Consider the following 16,802-nt stretch of genomic DNA (forward strand, 5'->3'; position numbering starts at 1 on the left):
TGCCTAAAAAAAAAATGAGGAAGATTAACAATATCAAGTGTTGAAGATGCTCCACAAAGATGTGAAGCATCTGTAACTCATACATTGCTGGAAGGAGTGTCAAATGGTACACACACTTTGGAAAATAGTTTTGCAGTTTAAGCATAGAGTTATCATATTATTTAATAATTCCATGCATAGGAAAAAAAATAATTCCATGCATAGGTATTTACCTAAGATAAATAGAAATATATGTCAACACAAAGCCTTGCTCAAGAAATTCATAGCAAATTTATTCACAATAGCACAAAACTGAAAACATCTCAAGAGTCCATCAGTAAGTGAGTGAATAAACAAACTCTGGTATAGCCATACAGTGGAATATTGCTCAATAATAAAGAGAAAAGAACACACAACAACATGGAAGACTCTCAAAAATATGTGCAGCAAAGAAGCCAAAGAAGCGTACGTACTGTGTGATTCTATTTACTTGACATTCTAGAAAATATAAAACTAAACTACTGGGAGAGAGAGCAGGTAAATGGTTTCCTAGATCCAGGAATGAGGGGGGATTGACTGCAAAGAGCCACTGAACATTTGTGGGTGAGGAAATGTTCTATATCTGGATAGTGATGATGATTACAAATTGTGGTAGTTATCAATTGTCAAACTCTTTTAATGGTCTACTTAAAATAAGTGTAGTTTATCATATGTAAATTATACTTTAATAAGGGCCATTAAAAAGATGGATGACAAAATCCATGTCAGATCTCAGCTTAGTCTAACACTGCAGTTCTGCTTTACCACTGGTGCGTCTTTCTGGAAATATGGCTACTAATTTGGGTGCTATGGTCAGGCAGGCTTTGGGATTACTGGTAGAGGTACTCCCTTTCAGAAATTCCATGGATTATTCTTTTCATTAACATCCATTTTTGTTTCAGTGACTATGATAGCTCCCGAGTTAGCTGAAGATACTAACTGGAATTTTATAATCGTTGTTTGTCTCCAATCTCTGATTTATCTCTATTTCCTCTGTGGCTGTAAGGATAGATAAAAGGAGGAAAGTCCTAACTGGTCAGTTATTTTGTTTTCCTTTTCTCCATTTTCTTGCCACTTAAGACCTTGCCTTGAAATTAGTGATGAAGGATCCCCTAATAGATAATATACTGACCTGGAATATAGTATTTGCTTCTCGGGTCAAATTACAAACTAGATTTCAAGTTCTAGAAAGAATAGAGGATATTAGAAAGCTAAAAAAAGCAATCCATTGGTCACTGCATTATTAATTATGTTTGAGAATTAATCACGATTCTTACTTTTTTTTTTTTTAAGATTTTATTTATTTATTTGAGAGAGAGAGCACAAGAGGGGGGAGCAGGAGAGGGAGAAGCAGACTCCCTGCTGAGCAGGGAACCCGATGCGGGACTCGATCCCGGGACTCCAGGATCATGACCTGAGCTGAAGGCAGTCGCTTAACCAACTGAGCCACCCAGGCGCCCAGGATTCTTACATTTTTATTTGAACTGTTTCTGGTTCTCATTTTTCTATTATTCTCCACCATTGCTTTTACAATTAATTTATAATTAATTATATTCACAGTTCATTTCTTTCTTTAAAAGGTCCTGTGAAAATTAATCATGAGAATATTTTCTTCCACTTAAGTTTGCTTACAGTTTCTTTTTTTGTTTTTTTAAATCTTTTTTTTTTTTAAAGATTTTATTTATTTGAGAGAGAGAGAATGAGAGACAGAGAACATGAGAGGGAAGAGGGTCAGAGGGAGAAGCAGACCCCCTGCTGAGCAGAGAGCCTGATGTGGGACTTGATCCCAGGACTCCAGGATCATGACCTGAGCCAAAGGCAGTCACTTAACCAACTGAGCCACCCAGACGCCCTAAATCTTTTTTTTTTTTTTAAGATTTTATTTATTTGTCAGAGAGAGAGTATAGGCAGGGGGAGCAGAAGGCAGAGGGAGAAGCAGGCTCCCTACTGAGCAGGGAGCCCTATGCGGGACTCGATCTCAGGACCCTGAGATCATGACCTGAGCCGAAGGCAGATGCTTAACCGACTGAGCCACCCATGAGTCCCTTGCTTACAGTTTCTGAGACAGGTAACATTTTTAGTTTTCATATTTAATTTTAGTTCTGCCAAGAATTACAAAGTGCCTGCTATTTGCTGTGTACTGATTCTGGAACTGGAAGAGTAAAGTTGGTAACTGGACCTGTCCTCAGAGCCAGAGCCAGAGAGACATAGAAAGAAGTAATTTGATAAAATGCAGTCTTCATTCAAGAAGGACATTTAAAAGGCTATCAAAATCAGTTGAAAGAAAATTGATGCTGCCTTTTGAGAGAGAATTTGAGAGAGCAAGTAGCTATCAAAAGCTAAATTATCTAGAGGTGAAAGAAGGAAGGGCAGTTTATGCAGAGGGGAATGGAGTTAAGTAAAGAATTAAGGTATTTTTCGGAGGGAGAGACGAACCATGAGAGACTGTGGACTCTGAGAAACAAACAGGGTTTTAGAGGGGAGGGGGGTGGGGGGATGGGTTAGCCTGGTGATGGGTATTAAAGAGGGCACGTTCTGCATGGAGCACTGGGTGTTATGCACAAACAATGAATCATGGAACACTACAGCAAAAAATAATGATGTAATGTATGGTGACTAATATAACATAATAAAATAAAATTTGAAAAAAAAGAATTAGGGTATTTTTTCTCCTATTGTCTGGTAAAGTTGAATCAAGGAACAAATTATTCCAACAAACTTCCCATATTTTTTTATTATTATTTTTTAAAGATTTATTTATTTGAGAGAGAGAAAGAGAGAGTGCGAGTGGGGGGAAGGGCAGAAGGAGAGAGAAAATCTCAAGCAGACTCCCCTCTGAAAGTGGAGCCCGACACAGGGCTCCATCTCAGAACCCTGAGATCATGACCTGAGCCGAAATCAAGAGTCGGAGGCTTAGCTGACTGAGCCACCCAGGTGCCCTACATGATATTTTTAAATTGCATTCTAGATTTTCACAAATATTCACAAAGTCAACACCTCCAAACTGGGCTGCACTAAAGAACGAAGGCAAGAGCCTTGTACAGCTAGTGCAGTGGGCTTTCGGAGCCCATGAGATCAGCCCATGTAAGGGTTCACTCATGTAGATGTCAGCCATCATGTACATCTTAATGGGAAAAATGTAGAACCTTGGATTTAGAACATCTAGTAATTCCAAGCATCATTGAAATCATAATGAAGGAAAGCATTTTATAATGTAGGGAAAATGGAAGAAATTGCATACAAGGTGAATGTTAATAGGCACAGTATAGTTAACAACATTGGCACTGGATTAACTTCTTCTCTTCCATACCCCCACTTATGAGGTTCTTCTTCTGAAAGAAGAAAAAAATTCATATCCTTTGTGAAGGATGGTTGAAAGTCAGGCTGCGGCCCATTACTTCGCTCCCATTAGTATAAGGGTAGCACAAGGCTAAGCAAGCAGTTCCAGACCTGAGTACATCCCTAGTGGGACAGGCCCCACCCAGATGCAGTGGCTTAAAACGACAGCATTATAATATTTCTCAGGGTTGGTTTGAATTCAGTCAGGGCTTAGCTGTACTCTTCTTCTGCTTCATGGGACTGTAGTTAGGGTCATTTGTGTAGCGGAATCCCACTGGAAGCTCCACGGGGGCTGGGACCTGTCGGGCCTTTTGTACCTCAGGCCGCTCGCCACATCATTCAGTGTTTGGCTTGGACTTCCTTACACTACAGTGGCTGGACAATAGTTTGGTTCCTCTTTTCATCCAACCTTTGTTTTGTCCCTTCAGCTATTCCCTAAACTCTATAAAGAAATGTATTTCACAGACATGCTCATGAAGTTCTCTCTTGCTCATCTGCGTCCCTTCTGCCTACTGAAGTCCTTCTCGTCTCACAAAGCCCATCTCCACTACAACTTTCTTGATGAAACCCGAATGACACTTTTCCACCGGCTTTATCTGTACCTCTGACAGCAGCATGGTAGCTTCTCTCAGCTCTCACAGAATGTTATTTGTCATTCTGTCTTGTGTTTTGTTCAGCAGTTTTGTTCCGAGAAAAGCTTGGCCCTATCCATAAGTACTTATTCTGTGGACCGACACTGTGTTTTCTCTTCAGACATATATCCTATTTAGATGTCTCAACTTTCATACGAGACTGTCAACTCTCTCCATTTTGACTGACCAATGAAACTTATGAAATTGAGCATTGTAAAATAATTTGCGCTCCAAGTTCTTGTCAGAGGTTATAACCTAGAAATCTCTGCTGCCCAGTACCTATCAAAAGCTCAATTGTGAAAAGTAATATATATGGAGAATTGCCTGAAGGATATGCAGTCCATCCATTCTCTAGACACTCAATTTTAGTCCTGGATTAAGCCAAACCAAGAGAGAGCTGCAGCCTGAAATACTTTTGTTTTAGTCCTCCAGAGAATAGCTTTTACAGATTTGCTCTTGGCATTATGCCATTAGCTTACATTTTGATGGACATTATAAGGAAAAGCCTGTTCAACTTTTTGCCAATAAAGTTGAAAATCTACATTTTTAAAAAATATATAAATTATCAAAATTGACTCAAGCACAGTTAAGAAAACCTGGGCAGACTGATGATTGTGGAAGGAATTGAAAAACATTGCCAAAGATTTATTCCGCTCCAGAGCTAAGCCCATATTTTTGGGAGCAGATATCTACGGAGTTTATTTACCAAACAACTATGTCTCTGCCTGTATCTTTCTCTCTCTTTTTTTCCTATATTGGTCAGTACGACTCCTTCTTTTGGGGATGAATCCTCCCCCACCTCCATTATATGATACTATGATAGTGGGAAATCACAGTACACTGATTTCTGGCCACAGAAACTAATCCATCATGTTGAACCATATTTGCAAGTATCTTTGTATATATTGATTCGAAGTGGGGCATGTGACCCAAATAGAGTTAATTGGAGTTCTTTCCTATAATTTTGTATTTGCATCTGTGGAAAAAGTTCTCTTCTGGATTGCTAACGGGGATCATGTGGATCTATAACTGGGAAGGGTCACAACTACCCCTTCCCACACAAATTAAGCCCATCTACAATGAGAGACGAGAGAGAGGGAGAGGAAGAGAAAGGGATGTGGGCAGGGACATGGTGACAAAGGACAGACACATGGTCAGAAACTCTCTGACTGAGAGATGGAGACTAAGACATGTGGGCCCCCCATACAGATATAAAACTCAGATACAGATAGGGCAATGAAGGAAAAGGAAAGGAAGGAAGGAAGGAAGGAAGGAAGGAAGGAAGGAAAAGAAAAAAGAAAAGAAAAGAAAAGAAAAGAAAAGAAAAAGAAAGAAAGAAAAAGAAAAGAGAAAGATCCCAACATTGCTTGAGTCCCTGGTGCTACCACTGCTGTATTTCTTACATGTAAAGTAATAAATTTCTTTTTTTTTTTCTTTTTCTTCTCCTTCTTTGCTAAAGCTAGTTTAATTTGGGTATCTATCTTTCACCTACAAGTGAAATACTTTTGATCATAAGGGTTTTATAGGTGAACTTAAAAGAATAATTAAGGGACAGATAATTCCTTTGTTCCTCTCACTATTCCAAATCATAGGGGGAAAAAAAAACCCATAAAATTTGTCTACCCATTTTTAAGGCAGCATAACTAATACAAAAACTGAAAAATCATAGCACAAAAAGAAAACAATGAATATACATGAATATAGGTGCCTACATCCTGAATAAAGTCCAGAAGACACCTGTCTCCTTGTCTCCACAGGATGGCTCCATTTGGTCCTGCATCATTGAGTACAGAACTCACCCCCTTCTCTGGTTTACTCAGAAAACCCAATCACATTATATCTGTCAGGATACACAGGTTTTGCTGTGGTAACAAATAACTCAAATTCATAGTGGTTTAAAAAAATGAAAGCTTGGGATGCCTGGGTGGCTCAGTCATTAAGCGTCTGCCTTCGGCTCAGGTCATGATCCCAGGGTCCTGGGATCGAGCCCTGCATTGGGCTCCCTGCTCAGTGGGGAGCCTGCTTCTCCCTCTCCCACTCCCCCCTGCTTGTGTTCCCTCTCTCTTTGTGTCTCTCTCTGTCAAATAAATAAATAAAATCTTTAAAAATAAATAAATAAATAAATAAATAAATAAATAAATAATAAATAAAATGAAAGCTTATTTCTTGCTTCCTCTACTGAGGGTCAGCTGGGGACTTCTTCACACAAGCATACAGGCTTTCAGAGTGTCGACCATTTGGAAATTATTTAGTGACTGCTAGCAGAGGGAGGAAACATGGGGAATCATATTCTGGCTCTTAATGCATTGTAAGAGATTTTTTATATATATTTTTATTTTAAAAAAATATATTTTATATATAAGAGATTGTATATATATAATTTCTACTTAGATATCATTGACTAAGGCAAGTCACATGTCTGCATCTAACTTTTACAAGCCGAGTAAGAACAATCCTACCTTCATCTTGGAAGTAGAAAGAGATGCAATATTTGCAAATAGTCCTAACGATTACTAGAGAACCCCTTTCTGGTCGCCAATTATTTGGTTTACTCTCCTTTCTACATTCAAAGTCCATTTTTTTCCTACCCAAGGGAGACTACTCAAAATTTCAGTAGCCTGACAAAACCGGTGTCAAAGTTCAGGATCTCTGGGTAATGTGTGATAATCTCTTCGTCAAGAAGAGATAGTGCCTAATAGACTGTGTCAAGCCTGGATGTAGCTTCCGGAGACTTCTGTACTAAAATGTTACCTGCCCCTCATACATTCAATATATACAGGGATTGGGTAACAGGAAAGTGCCCCTTTTATGGATGTAGGGATTTTTCCTTGAGCTAGCCCTGAGTTGGCTCGCTTGACCATCCATTCTTTGTCATTGTTCCTAGCTTCCACCTCTAAGAGATTCTTCTCTTATTCCCTTTCATTATATCTGAAGTGTGCATCAAGGACTATGTCCTTGATTGGGGCAAGCAGCTTTATTGGCCCACTTTCTGTTCCATAGAAGACTGAGACCTATGGTTGTCTTAAGTTTAGAACAGCCATAACTGTTTTTAGTCTAGGTTGGTGGTACTTTTGCAGTACAAATCCCTCAGAAACATTGATGACTTCTTACCTATTTGATTTCAGTCAGCTTCATGTACAAGTATAACCACAATTCTTTTCTGGACATAATTCTCATATTTGCTATATGTCTTTGTTTTCTTTACTTTGCATCAAGTGATTTCTCACTGTATAAAATAGATTTTCATGTTTTCATGCTATAATAGTGTTTTCTTCACCATCTATCTCCCATTCCTTAATCCAGTGCCAAATATTTTAGTGTTGTTGTTGGTTTTTTTTAAATATTTTATTTATTTATTTGACAGAGAGACAGCGAGAGAGGGAACACAAGCAGGGGGAGTGGGAGAGGGAGAAGTAGGCTTCCCACTGAGCAGGGAGCCCGACGTGGGGCTCAATCCCAGGACCCTGGGATCATGACCTGAGGTGAAGGCAGATGCTTAACGACTGAGCCACCCAGGGGCCCCAGTAGTTGCCTTTTTTAAGTGGTCAGATATGGAGGGGTCAGGTCTGAAGAGTCTGACCATTTGCTGCCAAAACGAGAAGGACAACAAGAGAGGGAATACAAGCAGAGGGAGTGGGAGAGGGAGAAGCCAGCTCCCTGCTGAGCAGGGAGACTGACGCGGGGCTCAATCCCAGCACCCTGGGATCATGACCTGAGCTGAAGGCAGACGCTTAACGACTGAGCCACCCAGGTGCCCCAGTTGTTGTTTTTAATACAGCAACACTCCACTCCATACTATCAGTTTCCATTGGTTAGGATAGACTGGGTTATGTTGCAGTAACAATGTAAAAATTTTAGTGGTCTAAGACAACAGAGATCTGTTTCCCATTCACACCATGTCTACCACAGGTAGAATGAATGCTGAATATAGTCCTCATTCGAGGTCATACATGCCAGACATTCCATTTTCTGGAACACGACCAATAGCCATGGCAGAGAAAAGGGAATGTGGAAAACCATGTATAGGCACTAAAAGCTTCTGTCTAGAAATGACCCATGTTACTTCCACTCACATTTATTGGTCAATGCAAGTCACAAGTAATTTTAAGAGGTCGAGGAAATTAAATCCTACCACATGTCTGGAAGGGCAGAGAAATAGAGTATCTGTGAAGTCATCCAATAAATAAAACACACACACACCTCACAACATTAATGATCTTTATGGCCTTTACTGAAAATTTGTGGAGACCAAAGCAGGAATTATATCGCATGGTATATAGAATCTTGCAGAAAAATTTCTACCTGAAATTTCTCTTCTTCCCAGTTCCTTTTCTATAGTGTCACTAGTTTTATTTTTCTTTCCTTCTTCCCTCATGCAATACTCAGCCTGTCAGGCTCCACTCTGTCCCTCTCAGTTTTTCTGTTTGGGAATCAAAATTCCATACCCTTTCATTATGGAGAGCAAATTCTATTATCCTTGTTATTTGCACATTCCCTCAAGGTCTTATGTGCCACCCCAAGAGACTTATGAAGCATTTCTTCTGAACAAATATAGTGCTTTCCCTAGGAATCCTAGTGAATGCAGTTTTCTCCATATTATTACATTAATAATATATTAGCAAGTCAAATCTAGCATTACCAAGTAGATTTTGTTCCAGAAATAAGGGATGGTTTAGTATTACTATACCTATTATTTCAGTATCTTATATTAATTAAAAGAGAATATCTATATGATCATCTGGCTTTGCTCTGTCCAACATGGTATGCATTAGCCACATATAACTACTCCAATTGAAATTTGAATAACTGAAATTATATTATTTTAAATATTTGGTTCCTCATTCCCACTAGCCACATTTTAAGTGCTCAGTAGCCACATATGGCTAGGGGCTGTGGAATTATCACAGAAGGGAACATTTCCATCATTGTGGAAAGTTCTGTTGAACAGTACTGATCCAAATAAATGCTGAAGAGTCATTTGATAAAAGTAATAGTCATTTCTGATTTTAAAATCTTCATAAATTAGAGTTAGAAGGAAACTTTGTAAAATTGAGAAACAATATACATAAGAACCCAATGGTAAGTACCATACTAAGCAGTGAAACACAAATAGTATTTCTATTATTTTTTAAAAGATTTTATTTATTTATTTGAGAGAGAGACAGAGAGACAGAAAGAGAGAGAGAGTGTGTCCGAGCAGGGGAGGGGGCAGTTAAGGATGGCAAAGTGGGTATGCTCCATGGCCTCTTTGGGTCCCCGGATTTATTCTATCACTTCTAGGGTGTGGTCTTCATTCTCATATTTTAAGAATACAACTCAAGTTCCAGATAGCATATTTGTATTTAAGGCAGAGGATGGAGAAAAGGACAATGAGTAAAGAAGAAAGGAGACAAATGTGGTATTTGCTGTTTTTAAAGAATGCTCATGGATGTTGCCACATGATAATTCTGCTGACATTGACTCGTAATTGGTTCCATGGCCACACTTTGTTGCAAGGAATGCTGGAAACCGTAGCCTTTATTCTGAGTAGTCATGTGTTCATGTAAAAATTAGGGTTTCCTGTGGATGATGAAGAGAATAGATACTGGGGGCAACTAATACTTTCTGCCTTACCGTACACCTTATTTAATATTGTTCTGGAGGTCGTAATCAAAGTAATGCAACAGGAAAACAAAAGAAGTGGAAAGAAATGGGCACAATTATTTTTCTCTTCAGAAGATAACTGTCTCAAAATCCAACTGAGTTAACTGAAAATCTTTTAGAAACGAATAAGAGTTCAGTAAGATGGGAGAAATATGCATGAATCAGGAACTTTCTGACTGATGTTTTACTTGAAAGAGATGGGGAATATCATGAAAAACTATGGAAAAAATATAATGCCTGTGAATAAATTTAGCAATAAGTATATGAAACTTACATGAAGAAAACCATAACATTTTATTGCAGGGCATAAAAAGAAGATCCAGGTAAATGAGGAGTCTTCGCATGTTCCTGGATGGAATGATACAGTTCTAAAGCTATCAGTTCTCCCTCAAATTTGTAAATTTCTTACAGTTCCGTTCAAAGTATATTTTTTAACTTCTCAAGGTAATGATGAAATTTATGTTAAAGATTGACTGAGAACAGCAAGAAAACAGAAAAGGAATAATGAAGGGTATATTCCCTAGATGTCACAATGTACTGTAAAGCTACAGTAAATATAAGTGTGTTACCAGCTGAGGGATTGATAATGGGACAGAACAGAGTTCAGGACAAGGTGTACGCAGCAGAAGACAGCACTGTAGTGTGTGACCTTGGGCAAATTCTTAAACCTTCCATATTTCATATTTCATATCCACCAAACGGGGATAAACTAGTCCATACTACATAGAGTTGCTATAAGGGCAATATGTGTAAAGTACTTAGAATAAGTCATAAGCACTATGAAAGTGTAAACGATTATTAATGCCAGCATTTAGTATATGGTAAAGTTGCCATTAAAATCAATGGGGAAAGAGTGTATTATTATTTTTAAAGATTTATTTATTTATTTTAGAGAGGTGGGAGGAGGGGCCGAGGGAGAGAAACTTGAGCAGGCTCCGTGCTGAGCACAGAGCCTCAGGCCGGGCTCGATCTCACAACTGTGAGATCATGACCTGAGCTGAAACCAAGAGCTGGCTGCTTAACCAACTGTTGCCACCCAGGCTCCCTGAGAATGTATTATTTAATACAAAGTGTTAGAGTAATTGGCTTATATTTGGAAAGAAAGAAGAAAGGAAAGAAGGAAAGGATGTAAGGAGGGAAAGAAGGAAGGATATTAGAACTCTAGTTCACATTCATTCTAAGTTAAATGGTATGGGTTAAATAATTATAAAAATTCCCATGAAAGTATTAGAAAAATGAGGAAGAATTGTAAAAGCATTCTTGGAGTGTGGATTCTTATTTTTAGCACCATAGCGATGCAATAAGCCATTTTACTGCCAATCTAAAAGGAAGTTGAGATAAGGTGCTGGGTGGGGTGATGGTGGTATGAGTCACTGGCTGGTCAGGGGAGAGATGGTGGATCTGAAAAAGCTTATTTAAATACAATAAAAACTTTTATGTCCAATTTCTTCTGTAAACTGTGCTATTTCTATGGTTTGGTTTTCTGTTTTGAAGTGCTGCACTTTGGTAGCAGAAAATGTCAATGAACAATAGCTTTCACTTTTTAACTTTCAGGAATATCTACCTGAAGCAAGTTCATTTTAAATGGTTGCTTCTACTTTGAACCGGGTATTCAATAGATGCTTATAGTTTCAAAAATCAGATGATAATGATGGCTAAAACATAACTATTTTAAATCAAATGTGTAAGATAGCAATATTAGAATAGTTTGGCTGCTCCAGATTCTAAATTGGATGTGGGTTGTTTTGGTGAAAGGAAGACAGCAATATTTTTAATATTATAATTATTTTTATAATGCACATTTAATCTGATGGAAATAACCACTGCAACAGTCCTTTTTTAGCTTTATAGAAAATTATATACTTAGAAAATTACATAAATGTAAAAAATTGAAGCAAAAAGGGCAGAGCTTGATACTGTATCAAACATACATTATTCATTATGAGGAAGAGAGCTATAAAAATGGAGAAGTCCAGAGGGTATAGTTTTTATGCAAGAATTGATGTAGCAGATTGAAAATTTAGTCGGCAAATAGCTACTGACTTTTTAATTTAGAAACATTAAGATTTATTGTGTCAATCTGGCTGCTCCCCGGATTGTGCAGTGTTCAAAGCTCTAAGTCAAAACTCTGTAAGATTTAAGTGTGATAACATGCAATACAAAATGATCTTTACAGAAAAAATCTGATTACTTGGATCCCCCCTTCCCAAGCCCAAGAGTTTGAACTCCATGTGAAACATTAATGGACTTCTAATTTCACTTAAAAATTCTCACTGAGAATTATTAGAGCATCAAAGTGACTGTAGCTACTAATAGGTATTTTCTTTAGCTGTACACATGAAAGAAACTAATTTTTTAAAACAAAAGTTATAAGCAAGACAGTCAAGTATATATGATATCCTTTGATTTATGAAAGGATACAAACAAGTTCAGGGTTTCTTCCCCCAGGATGATAGTAGAGCTCAAGAACAGTTCATTCCCTGTGAGTTCTAAAGGGAAACGATTGGGTGCCCTGTGTCTCTAATTAGAGCTGTTAATTTATTAATGCCTTAAAAGCATTGTTTTCCCCACTGCCCCCCACCCCCCAACAAATTAGACACTCACTGGTGATGTGGTAATCTTATTTACTCTTCTCCCTCCTTCCTCTTCCACATAAATAGAAGTTTCATGGAATGGGTCACATCATGGTAAACATTATGGCCACTGCTACCTACTGTTTTGTGTTAAGAGAAGCTTCAATTTCTTCAACATTTCAGATCTGCTTTCCACACTGGACATCCTTAAACAGGCATGTAGGTAATCATTTGGAGGCATGTGTGTGTTATAGTCATCTCCACTTTTTCAAGGAAATGGGGAAGGGGTGGATGTGATTTTCTTCTAACCTTCATCTTTAGTCTTTCTCAAACAATAAACAGAGTGGCAGTTCATCTCCTACCTTCTTGCCCTACCAGAAGTCCCTTCTCTGGATCTCTCTTCCAATGCCTTGCCTACAGAGGTCTCACAGGAGACTGCTTAAAACTGCCTCCCATTGTCCAGAGCCCATGGGTTCCAAGGCAGCATTGGACTATTCCCAGTATTGCCTTTACCCCTGGCACACCATGTCTTTTTTACCTTTAAGCAAAACCCTTCCATTTTGGACACTGCCTTCTGTCCATGCTACCATCTAGCTTGTTCTGGCTGTCATCCAGTTGAGGTCATTCCAAATTTGTTGAGGGTTTGGCAACTGGATCACAGTCTTTCAAGTCATGCCATGATCCTGGGTGATTTTAGTATCTACATGGATGATAAATTCAATACTTAGACTTAAATCTTCTTGAATGTCCTGTATTCCAATTACCTTCATGGCTACCTGCTGGACCCTGAAATCTTTAACGTCATCTTTGCCCATAAACTTCAGTCACCCAAACCTGGCCCACTGCTTTGTATTGCTCTTTCCCATACTTTCCTATTCCCTTAATTCAGTTCTTCCTTGCAGTCTTAATATGCCCAAATATTTTCTATATAGAAAACGACTTCATCCCTGGTCACAAGTCAACCTCTAGCTGTCTCTTAATATCTCCTATTCCCTTCTGAGTCAAATGCCTCATGAGAATTATCTTTAAAAAATTTTTTAAAATTTGAGTATGTATAGTTGACATGCAATGTCACATCAGTTTCAGGTGTGCAACATAGTGTTCAACATCTCTATTCATTGTGCTATGGTCATGGCAAGTGTAGCTACCATCTGTCACTACACAACGCAGTTACAATATCATCATCTATATTCCTTATAGCTGTGCCCTTTATTTCTGTGTCTTATTCATTCCATAACTGGAGGATTGTCCTTATTTTCTGCTTTGACTCATTCTTTGGGAGTCAGGCAACTGATTCCACCAAGTCAGTGAAATTGCCATTTCTGGCCATCATCTAATTATCCAATCCAATGGACTGTTTTCAGACTTCATTATAGTTCATCTCTCTGCAGCTTTTGACTCTCTGCAGTTGGTTTTCCTTCTCTGGATTTTCTGGCACAGTTCTCTCAGAGTCATTTCATGATTTCTTTCCAGTCTCCTTTGCCAATTCCTCCTCTTGTTTCCACCCTAAAATGTGACTAATCCATTTTTCTCTTCTTTTTGTGTGCTCTCTGGACGTCTCATTCTCTTCTGTGACTTCCATCTATGAGAATTCATGAACTCTAAAGGGAAATGAATGAATAAATACTTTCTAAAAAATATATCTTGTCTCAGGAATGATTTAAAACTGCTAATAAAGATATAAGAAAATCCAACTGAGTAGCACAAAAATCAGTATAAGACAGAAGGAACAAATAAAAATAAGGGAGAAAAAATATCACCCAGGAGGAAGGAGGTTAAATATGCTTTAAGTCCCAAATTTAGTCTTAAGCTTTTGAGAAACCAATGAGAAGAGGCTGAAATCTCATCATGGTTATGCAATCCAAAATGCCTAGAAGGTACCAATTGTTTAGAAATCCTGCCATTGCTGCATATCATGGTAAATACTGTGGAACAAGAGTTTCTCTTGGTGGAACTGGGTGGAACAAGAGTTTGTCTCAGAGGTGGGTGAGGAGGCCTGCAAAGGACATGAATCAGATCCTCAATGTCATCATTCCAGAAGATAAACTCATGAGTTCCCAAGGTCTGTGTCTTATAAACACCTTCCATTTAGACAATGGCATCAGATTAAGATTCAATTTAGTGAAAGCAGTTCTGTGACAGGCCAATATAATATGGTTTATGTTCCTAAGGAAATGTTTTAGTGTATCTTGAAATGAAGATAATTTTGTCTTGCAAGCCTTTCTTCCTAATATTCTCATTAAACAGCTTTTGATACCCACTGAGGACATTGAGCACGAAATTCTACTTTGTCGCAAGTATTTAATCCAACAAACTTATATTTCTAGCTTTAGTCTAAATACTTAGTTATCTGCACCTTGATATGCCACAGGTATCTTAGTGTCCAAAACTGCACCCATTATTTCCCTCCAAATTGATTTTTCCTAGCTCTCTCACAGGGAATGAGAACATCATGCACCCAGTCTCATCCAGAAATCTTGAAGGCATCCTAGACTTTTGTTTCTTTTCCCCCTCGTTCTTCACACACACACAAAATACCCACATCCTCTCAGGAAACAAACTGAGGGTTGCTGGAGTGGAGGGGGTGGGAGGGTTGGGGTGGCTGGGTGATGGACACTGGGGAGGGTATGTGCTATGGTGAGCGCTGCGAATTGTGTAAGACTGATGAATCACAGACCTGTACCTCTGAAACAAATAATACATTATATGTTAATAAAAAAAAGAAAAGAAAAAAAAGTGCCCGCGATCCTTCTGATACACCCTCCTTGTATCTTGTGTCTCTGTCCTGCTTCCTAACTCCATTGCCCCTGTTTGGGTTCTTTTGGGAACTTATCATTATTTGCCTGAACTCCTACCCCATTGCGCTATTGTCTTAACTGGCTTCCTTGGTCCTAGTCTGGCCCTCCCTCCTCTGATCCAGTTTCCATCTGATTCCCTTTTGTCTCTCTGGCATTACCACAGTGATTAGCACATGGCAGGCAAGTAAGGTATTTGTATTAGATGGATTCACATATGGACGAACGATTGTACACACATATGGGTCTTATGAGAGGCACTATTGTAATGCTCCTTTCTAATAACAGAAGAATTATATCTATATTCATTTATGCGTTGTCAGGATTAAGGCAAGTATTTGCGTAGAGTAGTAACTAACGAAATGTTGTTTCTCAGATTCTGAGCCTTTTTTTTTTTTCAATCTTTCCTATGGGCAGACACTTGAGGAGGAGACCGAAGAACTCACTTCTCACATTATTGTTAGAAGAAACTCCAAGAGAGGTCTAAAGAGGTGAGAAGGAGAAGGAGGTGGAGATGAGCAGCCTTACAGCCGCTGTGAATCTACCAACAGCCTGGAGGTGGGACGTAAGGGATTGACTGAGAAAAGCAGTTAAGATTTAATTAAACACCCAGGCTCATGTGAGGAGAACAAAGACAACTCACCTGTAACTGGCTGGTGTTTGTTGGGAGAGGATGAAGGGAAGAGATTTATATGAATGTTACGAATATGTAGCAACATGGGAGGGAGCCCTTAGGGAAAAGTGTGAGGTAAGTGCATGAAGCGTGATTGGTTGAGGGTTGAGGCAAAGTTAGGAGAGGCTCTTGATGGGAGTAATTGCACTAACGCAGTCGATAGCTACAGCTTCTAGAAGTAGGGTGGCTGTTTTATCCAAGTAGAACAGTGCTATGAGTTAGCTAATCGAAGGGTGTTAGAAATCCATGCAAACTTCATCTTGGGCTCGCCACTACTCTCCGTGGGTGAGAGAAGGGAATGAGCAATAAGCATCACTTTATTTATGACGGTGGCCCTGGAACTCACAGGAAGCCGTATGACTCCTTCAATAGCGGTCTGACCGAAGGACTAAACTAGACGGGACGATAGGTTTTGTACTGGGTACTAACTCTGGTTAAAGAGCCAGATTATGACTTTCAGAACAGGCTCTGTCCTATAGGACCTGTGTACAGATCAACAGAGAAGACCTCCTGGAGGAAGAGCATTGACTTAAGTCTATTTAAGTCATGAAGCCACCTACCCCTTTCTACTTAAAGGCATATTGCATTTCTTACTTCCTTTTGGCCAAGGGGCAAGAGGAAAGAAAAAGAAAAGGAAGGTAATGTTACTATCTTATTAAATCTTTAATGACATTAATAATTGCATTAAGAGCTAACATGTATTAAACACTGTGTTTAGGGCACTGGTCTCAGAGCTTTAGTCATATTGTTATTTTTTATTTATTTAATCCTTGCAACAACTTTGGGATAGGTATAATTTTGTGACCAGGACACACCTTACAGTGGAAGATCATAAATATGGGAAGATGGGATTCCAGCTGATCACACTGCTTCTGTGGCCCATCAGGTGCTCTAGGGAAGACTGTGTTGCTTAAAGCCTTGGTGTGCTCAACCTGTAATTTGCAGATATAATAGCTATTATAAAGAATTATATTGATGATGAGAAATAATATTATATAACATGGTGGTTAACATGGAAAAAGTGGGCAATAAAAGGGAATTATTGTCAGGTCCTCTTTGATTAAACTCTTTTTGTTCTTGTATTTTAAAGTCAGGATAAAATTAATTAACACTATTTTCTTTTTCAAGC

The 16,802-nt window shown here is 38.7% G+C and overlaps 1 long non-coding RNA gene across 1 annotated transcript in view; it reads left to right on the forward strand.

Annotated features, from left to right (window-relative positions):
• LOC118544319 (uncharacterized) overlaps window positions 1-16,228 on the forward strand; it is a 35,342-nt gene extending 19,114 nt beyond the window's left edge. Inside the window, exons 3-4 of the long non-coding RNA XR_013448582.1 lie at window positions 15,418-15,491; window positions 16,153-16,228. This is a non-coding gene — a long non-coding RNA (uncharacterized LOC118544319). The remainder of the gene's footprint in view (window positions 1-15,417; window positions 15,492-16,152) is intronic.
• Window positions 16,229-16,802: the final 574 nt, after the last annotated feature.

The sequence above is a fragment of the Halichoerus grypus genome, chromosome 6, assembly GCF_964656455.1.
Source record: "Halichoerus grypus chromosome 6, mHalGry1.hap1.1, whole genome shotgun sequence".
Lineage (NCBI taxonomy): Eukaryota > Metazoa > Chordata > Mammalia > Carnivora > Phocidae > Halichoerus > Halichoerus grypus.